Source organism: Manduca sexta, chromosome 18, assembly GCF_014839805.1.
Source record: "Manduca sexta isolate Smith_Timp_Sample1 chromosome 18, JHU_Msex_v1.0, whole genome shotgun sequence".
Classification (NCBI taxonomy): domain Eukaryota; kingdom Metazoa; phylum Arthropoda; class Insecta; order Lepidoptera; family Sphingidae; genus Manduca; species Manduca sexta.
In genome coordinates this window covers 8770379-8780012 of record NC_051132.1, presented here as the reverse complement: position 1 = coordinate 8780012, position 9634 = coordinate 8770379, and the positions used below count along the sequence as shown (strand labels likewise).

Below are 9634 nucleotides of genomic sequence, written 5' to 3'. Positions count from 1 at the left end.
GAGCAATATGCACTTAGCTATAAATTGAGTATATCAACACATTCTACTTTCCAACAAAATAAGAGGTAGTGGAGGTAATGACTATCGGGCCGGCGGGAAGCAATTAATTAAAAATAATGATTATCGAACCCACTATCTCGTATCTGTTGGTGCAACATCTAGGTCAACTTTGATACATGGTTATTACTGCAGGGCTGAAATTATTTAATGTACTTTATATTGGATCGCGCAATAAGTACACAGTGGAAAGAACAAATAATTCTGCACACATAGTTAATTTACCTAATGAGTATTAAGTTGCTTCGTGTAAATACATATATTGCATGTAAACAAGGATGAAATGAGAAGATGTAAACTGTATAAACGATTTCTATAAAAAGTAAGAATAGGTAAGTGCTTCAGAGGCGTGCGTGAACGCCTACAACACCGTTCTGAGATTCTGGGTTAAATAATAATTGCGCGAAAAATTAGAAAACTTAACGAAAATAATAATTTTATATAACTTTCAGCGATTGACAGAATGCGCGCTACAAATTCATAGTTAAGACGGGACAACGTCTGTCGGGTCAGCTAGTTATTAATAAATAATAATAATATCAGCCCTGTATAATATACTGTCCCACTGTTGGGCACGGGCCTCCTCTACTACTGAGAGGGAATAGGCCTTAGTCCACCACGCTGGCCTAGTGCGGGTTGGTAGACATCACATACCCTCGAAAATTCCTAGTAGAGAATTTCTAAGGTATGCAGGTTTCCTCACGATGTTTTCCTTCACCGTTAAAGCGACCGATAATTCACAAAGAATACACACATAATTTAAGAAAAGTCAGAGGTGTGTGACCTTGAGTTTTGAACCTGCGGACATTCGTCTCGGCAGTCCGTTCCACAACCAACTAGGCTATCGCGCACTTAGTTAGTTATTAATAGTATTCACAAAATCAGTCACTCTCCTTCCTAATTAAACAATTCATAATGTTCATTCCTAATTAGCCTTATTCGAAGTCGAATTTTGTTTAAATGTATGGCTCAATTTATATTGGTTTCGCCAAAACAGATGATGTTAAATTTACAAGGAAGTTAATGTAACGTTGCTTAATTAGGCAGGTAACAGATGGTTACGCCTAACTGCACTTCTAGTTAATCCGTTTTAAATGAGAAATTAGTTATGCTTACTTTAAAGCTAGTGTGTTGTTACAAATGTATTGCGTAAGTTTTAGTAACGCTGTGTAACTATTTCTAGAAATATTGTACTTTATTTTAAAAACGATTCACACCTTTGAAAATGTAAGTTCGAGTTTGACGTGCCGTCTACCACATTCCATGTCGATCCTTTTCGTTTTAAGCGACATATTTTGTGCGATACGTTAATCATAATTAATTTATATAAATCAGTGTCTTTTTTGTTTTCAATTATATATGACTCAAAGTTGGAAACAAAATTTGGTTTAAGTCTTATTTAATAATAATATTTAGGTATGGCAGTGTCTTTTTTCCAATTATATATAACTGAAAGTTGGAAACAAAATTTTGCCTAAAGGCGATTGCCTTTCACCCGTCCCTATGCATCTTAACGTTTGTACTCTAGCTCTTTGAATTGTCATAGGCTTTCTTCTATCTATAAGATATACCAAGGTTTTAATAAAAGAAAAGTCCAATACAAGATCATTTCTCTGAACTCATAAAGAAACCGCTGTAAATTGGAATGCAGATAATCTTTACACTGTCTCATTCCACTCCGAGAAAATCTTAATAGATGAACTCCCCGCTGAGAAATTTTCTTAATAGAAATACCTCTTTATCGTGAACAATCTAGTATAAGCGGTCTGACGGCGGTAAAAACTGAAAATACAAGATCTTGAGTATTTTATGAGGCAGGAACATTTCGGTCCAGTGGGAGGGTTTGCAATGACATAACCGAGGTCCACATAGACCGTAGAGTTTGTTGCGGAAATTAGATGTTTCGGTGAGATGACGTAAAGTGAGGTCGAATTTGGCACACACGGACGTAAAGAACGACAACATTGCGAGACTGATGTATTAAAAAATGCTAACTACATAATTTAGCGTGCTTCGTACTGACTGCTTTGGTAGCGTAGTTGTACTGCATGCGCGGTACGGAAGCGCTCTGAGGTCCTTAGTTTGAATCTCGGGTCGGGCAAAGTGATATTTGGGTTTTTCGGCTCAGTATCTGATCGGAGTCTGGAATTTGTGCCATATATGGCGATAGACTTGACCACTATCTCATCATGGGACACAACTTGGAGAAAAGTGGGTGCCCTGGTTGCGCTTCTGCATACCCCTTCAGGGATAAATGCGTGATGTGTGTTTTGTTTGTTTTAATTTAGCACGAGACTTTATAATTATAATGACATATGCAACGAGTTCACTTACAAAATTTAATTGTAAAACATGGGTTACATGTTATTCAATTCATAAATAAATGCAATTAAGGATGATTATAATTCCACAGATATTACTCCGCGATGTTAAATCCTGTGTGTAGCGTACATGTTAAAAGAAAGTGTGTTGCGGTCGGACTAACAGAAATTATTTGTTTTAGTACACATTCCGTTATGAAATTTTGGATATAAACCGCCCACGGTCGTCTCTTGTAATTTGTATTCTCGGGGATTGTGTTTTGAGACGTCACAGATGTTTTACATAACATACTGTCACGCCTGTAACTCTCCAAGGGCTTGGCACATTATATGTATTTCCATCCCAGAGAGCGAGACTGTCTCCATCTGCCTCAACATATTTTTACAAAGACTGTCTTATATAAAAGTTATCTTATCGAAGCCTGCAAATCGAAATTCAAAGTTACTCACTCGGAAACCTAATTGTTAAGCCAGATGAGCCTCGGTTCAAAATTCAAATGTCAATAACTCTTTAATTTTTTTTTAACCATTTTTATAATATCATCCTCACATAAATTTTTAACAATTAAAATCGCTTCATTAACGAAAACACCTAGTTTATTACGAAAACCCGCAACCAACCACAAAATTTAAGCTGACCTTTCCCGCCCCTCGCGGTACTAACGTCAAATGCCGTTGCAGACATGCACAGCACTGTGTCAGGGGTCAAGTTATACTGGATAAGGCCTACGGAGGTAGCCAGTGCCGCGTCGAAATTATTCCCGGACGGTCGTCGGACGGCATACGGTGGGAAAGCTCGGGAAATTAATAATAAAGTTCTATAAGTTGCAAAGTTAAGTCGGTGAGTTTTGTGCTTTTTTGGTGAGCGAAGAAATAAGCTTTGAGGTGAGTTATGATTTTTTGGTTGTTTAAAAAAGTTTTGTTTTCGGGTTTCGGGACGGCGCGGTTGCGTATTTAAATTAGGTGGCAATATCATGACTTTAAAAAGTTTGGAAAGGTTATTTTGCTGTGAAATTATGCTGCAAATTAGATATTTAATATCGAAAAAGCCATAAAATATTTTCAATTAGTTTTTAATATGTGTCTTTAAAACAAGCGGATGGATTGAAATTTTAAATAATAAAATAGATTTGTTATAATTAATTGTTTTCATAAATATAATTCTGTGTCAAAGTACATTTAATTTTCCTTAAAATTGTTGGTTGCCCAATTATAATTCGTGTAATCTTATAAAAAAATGTTCACTTAAATTTCGTAAAGTTTAAAGTTAATAATTTCTTAGTGTTTTAAATATTTTTTGCCATTAATAAAATTAGCTGTGTATTGAACACCGTATAATAAATTATTTTTAAATAATTATAAAAATGTAGAGCCTTCATTATTTTGGATATTTTTTTAGTATAAATTTTGATATAAAGTTTTCAAATAAATTAATGGCAGGAAACAAATATACGCTCAACTTTGATAAGTACAATACAATGAAATAATACAAGTAAAAGGCAAATTTAATCAAATAATATAATGAATAAAAAAAGTAATAGCCTGGATTTCGGTTGTTACATTCATTACAATATTTAATCCTCTGATTTTTTAAATTCATACGAAGGATTATAATCATCGCCATTTTCATTTTATAATAATCGCCAACAGAATAAACTGATTTCACCTTATTCATTGTAGATCTAAATAAAGTATACAGGGTGTCCCAGAAAATAGTGTCAAGCGGAGGTCCAGAGATAGAGCACTCCTTGGGGTATTCGAATCACCGCCATGTATGTTCCGCGATTTTTTATAGTTTTCGATTTATGAATATTTTTCCGAATTTTGAAAATTTTCGATTTGAACGATTAAATGTTTTCTTTTTAAAAAAGTAGAAGACTTGTTCAAGATTTTTTTATTGCAACAAAATTTTCATTAGTTGTACTTTTTTGCTAAAAACAATCAGCTTCGTATCTTTAATGAAAATTATGAAAATGTTGTTGTAAAGTGAAAAACTTACGTTCTATAAATTATGACTTAAATTTTCTACTATAAATTAAAAATCTAAATAGGTGACTTCGTGGTTCTAAGGTAGGTCAAACACTTCTCCAGACTCTCAACCTAAATATCCATTAAAAAACATAGTCCTTCATGGGGTCTATTTTGGCTAAAATTTGCCTTATAACACAGCGAAGTGCAAAATTCTTAAAATTTGCCATCAGATTACAAATATTTTTTGTGACGTCTCATCATTCATAAGGTTAATTAGTTTGTTAACTAACCAAAAATGACTGTAAGAAAGTTATGAGTTAAGCATTTGGCATATTCTTATGTTTAAGTTCAATTAATTTTGCTTGATTCGTTCTCGTGGTTTAATGGTTGTAAAAGTGGGTGCAACTCTTTTAACTAAACTAATATTGTAAAGAAAGTATACTTGATTTTTTGTATGTTTGTAATAGGTAAACTCAAAAACTATACAGGTTTTTTAAAAATCTTTACTAAAATCCATCACCCCTGAGTTCTGTAGGCTAGGTTTTATCCAGGGAATGGTTGTCGTCGAGCGAAGACGTAAACAAAAAGTAGTATTTAATAATTAAAAATCGTCGTATCTTGAATGCCCGCAGGCCGACATGCAATATATATTTTATCGTTTACAAAGGAACTCATGACACTAGAAACCTCACCTCTTTACGATATAATATACTATCAGCCCTGTATTATATACTGGCCCACTGCTGGGCACGGGCTTCTTTTACTACTGACAAGGATTGGGCCTTAGTCCAGCACGCTGGCGAGGTGCGGATTGGTAGACTTCACATACCCTCGAAAATTCCTGTAGAGAATTTCTCAGGTATGTAGATTTCCCTACGATGTTTTCTTTCACGGTTAAAGGAAGCGACAATCCACCAAGGATTGAAATTAGCTATAATTTAGGTCTAATTTTATTTTCAATGTGGATTAACTAAGTCTTAGTTATTGTTCAAAGGATTAACGGAACAAAATTTCAAGCAAAAAAATCTTATATTATTATGCTGTTTGATTAAAGAAGATTGCATGAAGCCTAAAGAAATAATTATGTTTTAGATCTCCACGTTGTTCAATACACAATATGTCTCTACAAGTCTAAAATATCACACTTTATTTGATATTTTCAAAAGTTTTTAAATACACTTATAGTTTATGTGTAATTGTTTCAAAATTCATTCAGCTGGTGGGATATTTTATGTTATAAAATTTAATTAAACTAACCTAGTTATAAATAACTAAACTAGTTATAAATTTACTGTACAGTAAATTAATATTAAAAGTAATATAAATTAACATTAAAACTACTTTTCGGATTTTATTGCGGTTTTTTATATTTTAGTTTTCTCCCGACGTTTCGTAGACCTTGCAGCCTTCATGGTCACGGGGGGGACTGAGGTGTTGTTATTCCGTAAAATCAAAGTTACAATATCTACCTTCATTTTGCAATTATAAAATATTTTAAATTTTAACTGTTGGTGGTCCGATCTGCGCAGAATGAGCTCACAGTGTCATGTCATCATAATATTCATTTGTGTCGAACCCTTAAGATCTAAATCGCCTTGTAAAATATTATTCGTATATTGCATTTTGGACGTAAAAATATCGTCCACCCCATTTATGTGCGGAATGCCTTGAAGATAAGAAAATAATTACGCCCCGAGGTGGAATCTATGCAACGGCGATTCCATCACAAGAAGTTCTTGACACATGACTGCATATTTCAGTAGCGGGAGAAAAGTGTGCCATCTTTCAATGCGCGCCCTAACTACCTTTCACTTTGGTCACATTCTTTTGATAGGACTTGTCCAGCCGACAATGAGTCAAATACGAAATGGGTTTTAAAACGTTAGGCCAAAGGTGAAAATCTGTTTAAATTTAAAGCAGTTATGTTTGTTGTCGAAATTTGTAATTGTTTTCGCCGTATTAGTATTGTTTGGATATGAAACTAGGAAGTTATAAGGCTTGGTACCTAATCAATTTGCCAATTATATACACATTTATAAATCTATGGCTTCACATACTAACTCTATATACATTAAGCCATATTCCTTAAATAATAATCAGAAAGGAATTTTTAGACTTGATGAATTAAAGTGAAAAAAAAAAAAACTTTTTAAAAGTATTAACGTGAGTTACAATTTTAATTAAGTAAGAAATTGCGTTCCGAGTTTATTTCTGTGAATAAAAGAGCGACTGGCTAAATAGGCTTACAGTGCTTTAGCTAGATCCTTGGTTACACCAAGGTCTAAATTACTTTTGGAGTGAGGCTCATGAAGTGAAGAAAGTTATCCAAGAGTTGGATTTTGCACCTTATTAAATAACTAAGAGAGCAATCTATTATATTATTTATATTACTATTAAATGTAATAAAAATAAAATATATCTTGACTGATAAATATATACACGTTGTGCAACTAAATGCAAAAAATGGATTGCAATTGATTTATTTAATGCAAAAATATCTATTGAAAGTTTGCCTCCAATATTATAAAAAAAAAATTACCTTTTATTATAATTAATCGACTACAAAAAAAGGAGAAGTTTCTTAAATCTACGTCTATTTTTTAAGCTTGTTACCCGAAAAATCTATCATTATTAATAGATTTGGATTTTTTTTTTGAAAGAATATACTTTCAGATTAAGCTCACAGACTTTCTATAAAACCGGTTGAGTAGTATGGCTTTAAATCAATATAAATAGAATATGTATTTTCGAATATTTGCTTATGTATACATACAGCTCAGCTAGCAATTTTAATTGACCACCGACTCCTAAATTGTGAATTAATATTTTGCTAAGTAATGTTACATTTTTTGGTTTTTGAAAGGAGTAAATTTTTTCATATGTTTTATTTAATTACGCTCAGTTCTTATTAAAACTACTCGTATATGCAAAGCAAACTATTATTATTCCTACGCCTTTGCCCGAGGACAACATTACTCAGTCTAGAAACTCAAACAATTTCTGAACATAAGAAACTTTAAAATATCCGAAACATGTATAAAATGCATTACTTGACCTCGCCTTTGCCCTCTAAATCTACCCTTTGAAATAGGGGTGTGGAAACGTGAATCGTGATGTATTTTCAACGATTTAAAAGATTCTAACCGCTAAGACGGTCGTTTTTCCACGTTTTTAAGGATTTGTTAAATTCAAGGAAATATTTTTCGTAGCTTATTCCATCGTTTATCAGTTTGTCATGAAGTTTACTTTAAAGCAAATTAATTAAGATTGTGGATCTAAAGTATTTGATCCTTTAGTTTAGTTTTAAATAAATTACTAATTATGAAAGTATCCAAAGTGCATCGGTTGTATGAAAATATTTCTAAAAATAATTTTAACAAAAAATTAAACCGCCTTCAAAAACCACTCAAAACCAAAAAATAATTTCATATAACAAGTATATATTGGATACCAATTTTGGAGTCGGTGCCTAATTAAAATTGCTAGTTAGCTATATTTGTTGCATAGTCCATCTATGAGCTAAATTTCTTTCAAATCAATTAAAAGGAGTAGGTTTGCGTGTACTACAACATACACAGTGAAAGGTGTAATACCAAGCACATGTATGGTGTTTCATCTTTTTATTTCCTCTTTTTTCGCGGCAGGGAGTGTAATACACCCACATTTGCCCAGCTATAGGTAACAGGGGAAGAATTTGGGTAGTGTACAGTTCACAAATTTAAATATTTTCTTAATAGCTTTTATTTGCTGTGCTGCGGCGGTGTGTTTATCTCCGGTGACGATCTGACTTGTTGACTTTGTACGCTGGCAGCACATTGTTTTCGTATATTCGTTAATGTATTTATCTAGCTTAACTAGCAATTTTAATTAGGCACCGACTCCAAAATTGGTATCCAATATATACTTGTTATATGAAATTAATTTTTGGTTTTGAGTGGTTTTTGAAGGCGGTTTAATTTTTTGTTAATATAATTTTTATTTTTTGCTTTTTTGTGTTAGTAAAAAATAGACCGTCTCAATGGCATAGTTGTGTTTCGCTCACGATACGACTATCGCGCTGAAGAGTTACACCTCTGCCTACCCCTGAAAAGGGTAAAAGGTGTGATGCTACATATATGTATGTATGTAAAAAGTGGAGTCAACTAAACCCAACGCAAAAACACAACTAATGTGTTTCGCATGCAGTATGACTATCGCGATGAAATTATACGCCTCTGCCTACCCCTGACACGGGGAAAAGGTGTGATGCTATATATATGTATGTAAGAAGTGAATTCAAGCAAACCTAACGCAAAAACACAACTGATATATTTGGCTCACAGTACAACTATCGCGCTGTGGTGTAACACCTCTGCCTACCCCTGAAAAGGGGAAAAGGTGTGATGCTATATGTATGTATGTATGTAAGAAGTAGAGTCCACTAAACCCAACACTAAAACACAACTAATGTGTTTCGCACGCAGTACGACTATCGCGCTCAAATGTTACACCTCTGCCTATCCCTGAAAAGGGGAAAAGGTGTGATGCTATATATATGTATGTAAAAAGTAGATTCAAGCAAACCTAACGCAAAAACACAACTGATATATTTCGATCATACTATAACTATTGCGCTGCGGTGTTACATCTCTGCCTACCCCTAAATAGGGGAAAAAGTGTGATGCTATATACATATATGTATGTATGTAAGAAGTAGAGTCAATTAAATCCAACCCAAAAACATAACAGATATGTTTCACACACAGTACGACTATCGCGATGAAATGTTACGCCTCTGCCTACCCCTGACACGGGGAAAAGATGTTATGCTATATGTATAAGTATGTGAGAAGTACAGGTAACCAAACTCAATGCAAAAACATAACTAAATACGTCACAGGAAAGCTAAATTCGCGATTTCGTTTTCTTGGACAACATAAATATTCTAGTTTTTTTAATTTTAAAACCAAACTACTGAAGCGATCTTGAAAAAAATTTTATGGGACCAATCTGGAGAGAAATTCTTTCGAATAAAAAAAGAATTTTCCAAATCGGTTCATAAATGAGCGAGTTCCGAGGTAACAAACATACAAAAAAAAATCACGTCGAATTGATAACCTCCTCCTTTTTTTGAAGTCGGTTAATAAAAATGAAAATCAAACGTTGGTATATGGTAAATTAAAATATAAAACAAAATACCAGATATTTAAAAAAAATCATGTAGATATAATTAATAAGCAGGTATTTTTAGTCAATAATTTTGTGTTTTAAGACCCATAAAATAATAGTTCCATACGAATTACCAA

General features: G+C 33.3%; 1 protein-coding gene across 1 annotated transcript in view; it reads left to right on the top strand.

Annotated features, from left to right (window-relative positions):
- Positions 1 to 3134: 3134 nt before the first annotated feature.
- The window catches only part of LOC119189673, a 91362-nt gene continuing 84862 nt past the window's right edge, over positions 3135 to 9634 (top strand). The window contains exon 1 of the mRNA XM_037439987.1: positions 3135 to 3263. The gene's annotated coding sequence lies outside the window, so the exon portion shown is untranslated. The remainder of the gene's footprint in view (positions 3264 to 9634) is intronic.